We start from the raw sequence: 9,864 nt of genomic DNA, 5'->3' as shown, positions 1-9,864 counted from the left end.
TCTCTACTCCCCCCTGAACACCCACGCTCTGGTGTCATCCCCTTCCCCACATTCTGCCTTTTTGTGTTTATAACCCCTGTGTGAATAAGTAAAAATTACAATTTGATCTAAAAAAATAAATAAATAAAAAAGAAAGAAACATAAAAAAGTGAAAAAAAGAAAAAAGAAAAAATTCCAAGCTCTTTAATGCTTTCATCTTCTTACATCTGCAGGCAGGGTCTGAAATATGCTCCTCTGATAAAGCAAGTTTTAGGACTGACCCTCAGCCCTAGGAAGGTATCTCAAATATTCATGTACTATTGAAGAGTTCTTGAGACTGAATCCCTGTGACCAAGAAGGCATAGGAGCTTCTATTTCTGTTCATGGCTGATTCTGGTCCATCATCCTATTAAGAGACACCAGAGATTTTCCCTCAGACCTCACTGGTTAGAAATATACCTTTAACACCAAAGAGACCCTCAGAGAACTCTTGATTCAAGTCCATGGCCAATGGAGAAAAACCCCTAGCCTGGTTCGAAGACCATCTATCTTTAAACTGCTCATAAGGAATATATTTGCCCTCCACGTCCATACCTGTGTGGCTTACTGTAAGTTTAAGTAGGGAAAAGATCTAGGGATTTGACCAACCTTTCAGAAGAAACCTCGGATTGTTGTCCAGACTGCAGTGGAGTATACAGAGATAATAATATTCTAGAGTTCTCTGTGATTGTGAAAGCATAGAGTGCCTGGACCAACAGCGTCTAGGAAATTTCTCCTTTCCAAAATGTTGGTAGTTTTCTTCCTCTGATGACTGAGGTGAGACCTTAAAAGTTATTCCTTTGACCCAGTGGGCTCTCAAAACACCCCATTCTGGGCAAGGGGGCATGGATATTTCACCTCTGACTAAAGTTAGAACTGACAGAAATCAAGAAGAGCAAATAAATTCTGGAACCTGATGGTACTTTCCTTGAGTATAGTCACCTGACATGGTGTGAAATCAACAGTCTGGCTCATTTCTGGTTGGTTCAGAATATTTCTTTTGAGATAAACATGCTGGAGATTCCCACCCAAGCTGTTCATACATCCTGGTATTGGTACTTGATTTTTTCAAATTCAGGTAAAGATATGGATACCCTAGACTGTGAAGAAGAATGAGAATATGAGTCAATGCTAGGTCCTCATGAGCCGTGGTTGTCTATTTAATTTTTAGTCAAAGTATTATAGGATTTTTCACACTCTGATCATCTCTTCTGTCACATGAACCTCAGAAACTCTTTTCTTCCTAAGGGTACTCACTTCTAAGATCAAGGAGGCATCAGATGTTCTCACTGATGCAAAGAGAGCCTGCAATCATTCCAGCTTGTACAAAGGAGGCCTAGATATTCATTTAATATGAATAGACCCACAAAACTTCCTGACATTATGGAATGAGCCTCAGACCTTTTTCTTAATAAATGGTTCCCCAATTTTTTTCTAGTCTACAGTAAACTGTAGGCTCAATATTGATGCCATGAAGAATCCTTGATATACATATACTGTCAAGGAAGGTGGCTAAAGTCTTCATTAGTGCACCTCCCCACCCTACCCCACCCCACCCCACCCCACCCCCAGCAAGCTCATCCTTCCATGGGGCCTCAGGTCTCTGGAAGATTAGACATACTTTCTCCCACTGAGGTCAGATCAGGCAGACCTCTGATATGTATGTGCCAGGAGCCTTGGACCAGACCATGTATGCTGCCTGGTTGGTGGCTCAGTCTCTGGGAGCATGGGATCTGGATGACTGTGACTGCTGGCCTTCCTATGGAGCTGTCATACATTTCAGTTCCTTCAATCCTTTCCCCAATTCATCCATAAATATCATCTTAGACTTCAGTTTGAGTAAGTATCTGCATCTGTTTTAGTCAACTGCTCATAGGACCTATCAGAGGACATCTAAGTTCCTGTCTGTAAGCACATCATAGCACCAGTAATAGTGTCAAGACTTGGTGCTCCCCCATGACATGGATCTTAATTTTGGCCAGTCACTGGATCATATTTCCTTTGGTATCTTCTCCATTTTTTCCCCTGCATTTCTTTTTAGACAGGAACAATTCTAGGTCAGAAATTTTGACTGTGGGTTGGTAACCTTGTCCCTCCAGTTGAGGCCTTGTCTATCTACTAGAGAGCTACTCTTCAAGTTTACTCTCCCCACTGTTAAGTATTCCTTCTCCTGATTCCTATACTGACTTTGTCCTTCTCCACATATTTAGATGCTTAAGCAAAAATGATATGAATCTTTGGATTTCTTTTGAGTTTGGAAAAATGAGACAAACTTGACAGGAAATGATGAAATGTGCAAATGGTGTTGGTGTATGGCTATGGCTATGGTACCTTCAGAGTTTTCCTTTGTTTGTATGGGAGCACTACAGACATTTGTACTTGGCTAAATGCAAATATGTTAAAGAATATACAAGACAGACTCCTGTTCCTTGGCGAAAATATAATTGACACACACACTTTAATACACAGACTGGGACCAGGAATGCACAAATTGTAGTTATACAAAGGGTTGAGGTAACATTTGTACTTTCTCCTCATCCTACCCTGATTCCCATCTGTGGCCTCAGAAACTGAGGCAATCAACATGAAAAGTATCTGTGCTTTCTGTCTTCTATACAAACTTCCATCTCCTATTTTCAGGTATAAATCCATTGCTAGTTGTAGGCCCTGTGTGGATAAGTGTTGTCGTTCTTGTGCCAACCACTTACTTTCTTCTCTGTCGTATATACTCTTCCAGTCAGAGGCCTGGTGTGTGAGTATAAAGAGTGAGTTCAGGCAGCCTTAAACTAGAATCTTGGTAGTAGAATGGCTATGTAATGTCTGCAAAACAATGGAAAGACTTACCACTCTATGGCAAGGGTCCTCAATTTTCCCTTTAGTATAGTTCTTCATGTTGTGATGACACCCAACCGTAAATTTATTTTATGGTTACTTTATAACTCTGATTTTGCAACTGTTATTAATTGCAATGTAAAATATATGATATTCAGGGTATCTGATACATGTCTTCTGTGAAAGGTTCCTTTAACCCTCAAAGGGTTCATGTTGGGAATCATTGCTGTATTGGTTACTGTGACACACAGTGTAAAGTGTAGGGTTGGTTTTTTTTTTTTTTTGCAAAACTAATTTTATTTAAAGTTATTAAAAGCTTCAACCTCCCTTCTAATCTATTGACCAGAGGTAAGGCAGAAAGAACGTTAATAGAAAAGGGGATCGTGGACCTGTGTAGAAGTAGTTTGTGGGGAAAAGGTCAGTTTTAATTATCAGGATACAAGTTCAGTCTAATAGGAAACACAAAACCCAAATCAGTATATGAATAGTAGCTGTCCAGTCCAATAGGAAACACCAAACACAAATAGGTAGATATGGCATGATCCAACAGAAACTGCAAGGAACATCTGAATCAGTATGAGTCAGTGAATTTACCAGAATCAGCCAGAATACCACAAATCATTATTTGGAGCTTTTCTCTCTATGAAGTGAAGACCTGTGAATAACAGTAAAAAGCAGCAAAGCATTGCATGTTCAGTGAAGACCAGCAAAGAACAGCAAAACTTTGCAAGATACAGCAACATAAGAGTACCTTTCACTGTCTGTAAGGTTCTATTTATATTCTATCCAAACATATACCCTCTCAAGTAAGTGTTTTCAGCAAAATGTCACAAACCTTCTCTCAAGACAGCTTCCTGAAAAACATCACAGGCCCTCTCAAAAGACTGCTTCCTGAAAAATATCATGTGCTTTCTCAAAAGATTGACTCCTCTGAATTTCAGCAAACCCAGGGGTAGAAGTACCCAGGAACAGACCAGGTGTTTGAGGGAGGCTATGAGCATGAGCAACGATTGGGCAGAATTGTGAAAACAAGCAAGGAGCACCGTAGCCTAAACAAGTGGGGAAGCTGAGAGAGTGAAGACTGCAGCATCAGCCAATCAATTGCCCTCAGAGAGAATGACAGGGAAGCCCCAATGAGACCAGTGCTGAGGTATAGCTCAGCATTTGTATATCTTGTTAAGACAGTAAAGTAGCATTGGTGATGCAGGCTAAAAGCTGCTGACTTAGAAATTTACCTTTTTCTTGCTTTTCTTGGGCTAAAAGTTGATAGCTTCTGTCAATTTAAGTCTGCTGCTATCCAGGGGCCAAATGCTGATGTCATCTGGCAAATAACTCTGGTGGATAATCACCAGGGAAAAGAAACTTAGTTACCTGGGATAAAAAAAATTTATTTACATTCCAGACTTTGCCCACTGTTGTCAGGATTTGGTATGCAGGCATGGGATGGATCCCAAGTTGGGACAGTCTATGGTTGCCTTTCTTTCCTCCTCTACTCTATTTTAGTCCCTCTACTTCCTTTAGACAGGAAAAGTTCTGGCTTAAAATTTTGAATATGAGTTGGAGGCTCCATGCCTCAACTGGGGGATATGTCTATCTATTGGTGATGGTCTCTCCAGGGTCCATCTCCCACTGTTGGGCATTTCAGTTAGGATCACTCCCACTGAGTCCTAAGAGGTTCTCACATCCCAGGTCTCTGGGACTGTCTAGTGGGTCACCCTGGAACCCAAACCAAGGGGCTGAATATTTTCATTCTGTCTACTGGCTCTCTGTGCTTCTCTCCCATTCCCCACTACCTGAACCTGTTCCCTTTGTCCCCTTTCCCTTCCCTCTCCCACAGAAGTCCTTCCCTAACCTCTGCCTCCTGTACTTATTTTGTTCTCCCTTCAAAGTAGGATTGACACATCTTCACTTGGACCTCCTGACTGTTAAACTTCTTAGGGTCTGTGGGTTATATTCCTGGTATTCTCTACTTTTTGGATAGTATGCACTAATCAGAGAGTACATATCATGCATGTCATTTTGGTTCTGGATTACCTCATTCAGGATGATATTTTCTAGTTCCATTCATTTTCCCCAAAATTCATGATGTCCTCATTTTTAATAGCTAAATAGTATTCCGTTGTGTAAATGAACAACATTTTCAGTATCCACTCTTCAACTGAAGGACATCTTGGTTGTTTCTACCTTCCTGCAATTAAAGATAAGGCTTCTATGATCTTAGTGGAGCATCGTTCTCATGGTATGTTAGAGCACCTTTTGGCTATATGGCCAGGAGTGGTATAGCTGGGTCTTCAGGTATAACTATTTCAAATTTTCTGAGAACCCCCAGATCGATTTCCAGAGTGGTTGTACCACCAGCATGGAAGAGTGTTCCTCTTTCTCCACATCATCACCAGCATGTGCTGTCACTTGAGTTTTTGATCTTAGCCATTCTGATTGTTATAAGGTGGAATCTCAGAGTCATTTTGATTTGCATTTCTCTGATGACTAAGGAATTTGAACATTTTTTAAGTGCTTCTTTATCATTTGAGATTTCTCTGTTGTGAATTCCCTGTTTAGCTCTGTACCTGATTTTTAAATTGGATTATTTGGATTTGGGGAGGTTAACTTCTTGAGTTCTTTTTATTTTTTGGATGTTAGTTATCTATAGGATATAGGGTTAGTGAAAATATTTTTTCAATCTGAAGATTGCCATTTGTCCTATTGACAGTGTCTTTTGCCTTACAGAAGCTTTTCAGCTTTATGAGATCCCATTTATCAATTGTTTATCTTAGGGCCTGGGTCACTGGTATTCTGTTCAAGAAATTTCCCCCATGCAAATGAGTTCAAGGTACTTTCCCACTTTCTCTACTATTATATAACTGGTTTTATGTTGAGGTCCTTGATCCACTTGTCCTTAGCTTTGTGTAAAGTGACAAATATGGAGCTATTTTCATTCTTCTATCTTCAGAAAAGGCTTTCTTTTTTTTCCACTGTATGTTTTCAGCTTCTTTGTCCATAGATGTGTGGGTTTATTACTGGGTCTTCAATTATATTCCATTGATTGACCTATATGTCTCTGTACCAATACCATGTGATCTTTATCACTATTGTTTTCTAGTACAGCTTGAGGTCAGGGAATGTGATTCCCTCAGAAGTTCTTTTATTGTTGAGAATTTTTTGGTTTTCCATATGAAGTTGAGAAATGTTCTTTCTATGTCTGTGAAGAATTAAGTTGACATTTTAGGGGGATTTCGTTTAATCTGTAAATAGCTTTTGGTAATATGGTCATTTTCATGATATTATTCCTACCAATTCATGAGAATGGGAGATCTTTCCATCTTCTAAGGTCTTCTTTAATTTCTTTCCTTATGGATTTGAAGTTCTCGTCATACAGATCTTTCACTTGCTTGGTAAGAGTTACACCAAGATATTTTATACTCTTTTTGGATATTGTGAAGGGTATTTTTCCCCCTAATTTCTTTTTCAGTCTGCTTATCATTTGTATAAAGGAAGGCTATTGATTTGAGTTAATGTTATATACTGCTGCTTTGCTGAAGTTGTTTATCAGATATAGGAGTTTTCTGGTTGAATTTGGGGGGTTGCTTGTATATACAAACATATCTTCTGCAGATAGTGATACTTTAATTTCTTCCTTTAAAGTCTGTATCCCCTCAATCTTCTTTTGTTGTCTAATTGCTCTAGCTAGAAGTACTATACTGGATTTATTCAGTTTATCCAGATTTATTCAGTTTCCATGAGTATGTGGACTTTTTGTGGTTTTTATTGTTATTGAATACTAGGCATTGTTCATGGTGATCTGATAGGATGTATGGGATTATTTCAATCTTCTTGTATCTGTTGAGGCTTGTTTTGTATTTGATTATATGATGAGTTTTGGAAAAGGCTACATGAGGTGCTTAGAAGAAGGTATATTATCATGTTTTGTGGTGAAATATTCTGTAGACATTTGTTAGATCTATTTAATTTATAACTTCTGTTAGTTTCATATTGTCTCTGTTTAGTTTCTGTTTCCATGACCTGTCCATTGTTGAGAGTGGGGTGTTGAAGTCTCCCACTATTATTGTGTAAATTTCAATGTTTTCTTTGAGCTCTAGTAATTTTTCTTTTATAAATATGAGTATACCTAGATTTGGGGCATAGGTGTTCAGAATTGAGACTTCTTCTTGGTGGAAAATGAAGTGTCCTTCCCCCTCTCTCCTAATAACTTTTGGTTGAAAGTCTATTTCATTGGATATTAGAATGGTCACTCCAGCTTGTTTCTTGGGATCATTTCTTTGGTAGCCTTTTTCTAGCCCTTTAGTCTGAGCTAATGATTGTCTTTGTTACTGACTTGGGATTCTTGTATGCAGAAAAATTCTGGATCTCCTTTAGGTATCTAGTCTGTTAGTCTAGTTGTTTTTTAATTGAGGAATGGATATTAAAGGCAGATGATAGTTAGTTTCTGTTATTTCCATTGTTGGAGAAGGTTGTGCACACACTTGTTTGTGTGTGTGTGTGTGTGTGTGTGTGTGTGTGTGTGTGTGTATGTGTGTGTGTTTCTCTTTTTTTGAGTTTGTTGTAAGGTGTTTAATTTCTCCTGTTTTCTTGGTTATAGTTACCTTTCTTGGGTTGGAGTTTTCCTTCCAATATTCTCTGTAGCTCTGGATTAGTAGAAAGATATTGTTTACATTTAGCTTTTTCATAGAATATCTTGGTTTCTCCATCTACGATGACTGAGGGTTTTGCCGTATATGGTAGCCTGGGCTGGCATTTGTGTTCTCTGAAGGTCTGAATGAAATTTGTACAGGATTTTCTGGCTTTTGGTTTCTCTCTTGCGAAGTCTGATATAATTCTGATAGGTCTACCTTCTTATGTTGATTGACCTTTTGATATTCTTTCTTTTTTCTATGCATTTAGTGCTTTGATTATTATATGATGAGAGGATTTTTTTCTGGTCCAATCTTCTTGGTGCTCTGTAGGATTCTGGTAAATTTATGGTCCTCTCTTTCTTTAGGTTAGGCATGTTTTCTTCTATAATGTTGTTGAAGATGTTTTCTGGGCCTTTGCACTGGGAATCTTCACCTTCTTCTACTCCTATTATTGGTAGTTTGATCAGTTCATAGTTTCTGGAATTTCCTGGATTTTTTAAATATAAGTACAGTGTGGGAGGAAAGAGCTAGGTAGTTACAGATATATTTGCAACTTATGAAAGACTAAACTTTTATTGGATATATTATTTATTTACATTTCAGATGTTATCTCCTTTCTCCATTCCCCTCCCCAAGAAACCCCCTATCTCATCCCCCCTCCTCCTGTTTCTATGAAGGTGTGCCCCCAGCCACCCAGCCACCAAATCCCACCTTCCCACACTCGAATTCACTCGTACTGGGGCCTCTAGCCTTCACAGGACCAAGGACCTCCTATCCCATTGATGCCTGACAAGGCCATCCTCACCTACAAGTACAGATAAAACCATGGGTCCCTCCATCTGTGTTCCCAGGCTGGCAGTGTAGACACTGGGAGCTCTAGTTGGTTGGTGTTGTAGATCTCCCCATGAGGTCTCAAATCTCTTCAGCTACTTCAGTCTTCTCTCTAACTATTCCATTCGGAACCACATGATCAGTTCAATGGATAGCTGTGAGCATCTGCCTCTGTATGTCAGGCTATGACAGAGCCTTTCAGGAAACAGCTATATCAGGCTCTTGTCAGCATGCACTTCCTTGTGCTTTTACAATTTTTTTCTTTGACCAATGTGTCAATATCTTCTATGAAATCTTCTGTGCCTGAGATTCTCTCTTTTAACTCTCTTGTATTGAGTTGCTGATGCTTGCATCTGTAGTTTCTGATCTCTTTCCTAGGTTGTCCATCTCTAAGGCTGCCTCCATTTGTGTTTTCTTTATGGTTTCTATTTCCATTTTCAGGTCTTGGAACGTTTTCTTCAATTCCTATATCTGCTTGATTGTATTTTCGTGTATACTTTAAGGGGTTTGTTTTCTCTTTTTTACTGGATATTTTATTTACATTTCAGATGATATCCCCTTTCTGCATTTCCCATGACATAGAAACCCTCATCCCATCCCCATCCTCCTGCAGCTATGAGGATGCTCTCCCACGTACCCACTCACTCCCAACTCCCACCCTCAAATTCTCACACACTGGTATATCCAGCTTTCACAGGTTCAAAGACCTCCTCTCCCACGTTTGCCAGACAAAGCTATCCTACCCTATATATACAGCTGGAGCCATGGGTCCCTCCCTATGTGCTCCCAGGTTGGTGGTTTAGACCATGGGAGCACTAGTTGGTTGGTATTGATGATCTCCTCATGGAGCCACAAACCCTTTCAGATCCTTCAGTCTTCTCTCTATCTCCTCCATTGGGAATCGCATGATAAGTTCAGTGGTTAGTTGTGAGCTCCAGCCTCTGTATGTATATGTCAGGCTTTGGCAGACCTCTAAGGAGAAAGCTATATCAGACTCCTGTCAGCATGAACTTCCTGGCATCCATATCAGCAACTGCCTTTGGTCACTGCACATGGGATGAATACTCAGGAGGAAAAATCTCCAGACAGGTCCTGCTTCAGTTTCTGTCGTCCCACACTATGTCTTCATATTGGCTCTCATGAGTATTTCGCTACTCCTTCAAAGAACAACCAAAGTTCCCATACTTTGGTCTTCCATCTTCATGAGCTTCATGTGGTCTATGAGTTATATCTTGGATATTGTGAGCTTTTGGGATAATATCCACTCATCAGTGAGTGCATACCATGTGTGTTGTTTTGTCATTGGGTTACCTCACTCAGGATATTTTCTAGTTGTTCCATCCATTTGCCAAAAAATTTCATAAATTCATTGTTTTTAATAGCTGGCTAGTACTCCATTGTGTAAATGTACCACATTTTCTGTATCCATTCCTTTGTTGAAGGACATCTGGGTTCTTTCCAGTTATTTCTGGCTACTATTTTTTTTTTGTTAGTTGTCCTTTTTTTTATTGGATGTTTTATTTATATTTCATATGTTATCCCCTTACTCCAC

This window comes from Grammomys surdaster, unplaced genomic scaffold, assembly GCF_004785775.1.
Source record: "Grammomys surdaster isolate TR1022 unplaced genomic scaffold, NIH_TR_1.0 222, whole genome shotgun sequence".
Classification (NCBI taxonomy): domain Eukaryota; kingdom Metazoa; phylum Chordata; class Mammalia; order Rodentia; family Muridae; genus Grammomys; species Grammomys surdaster.
Note: the sequence above shows the minus strand (reverse complement) of the source record.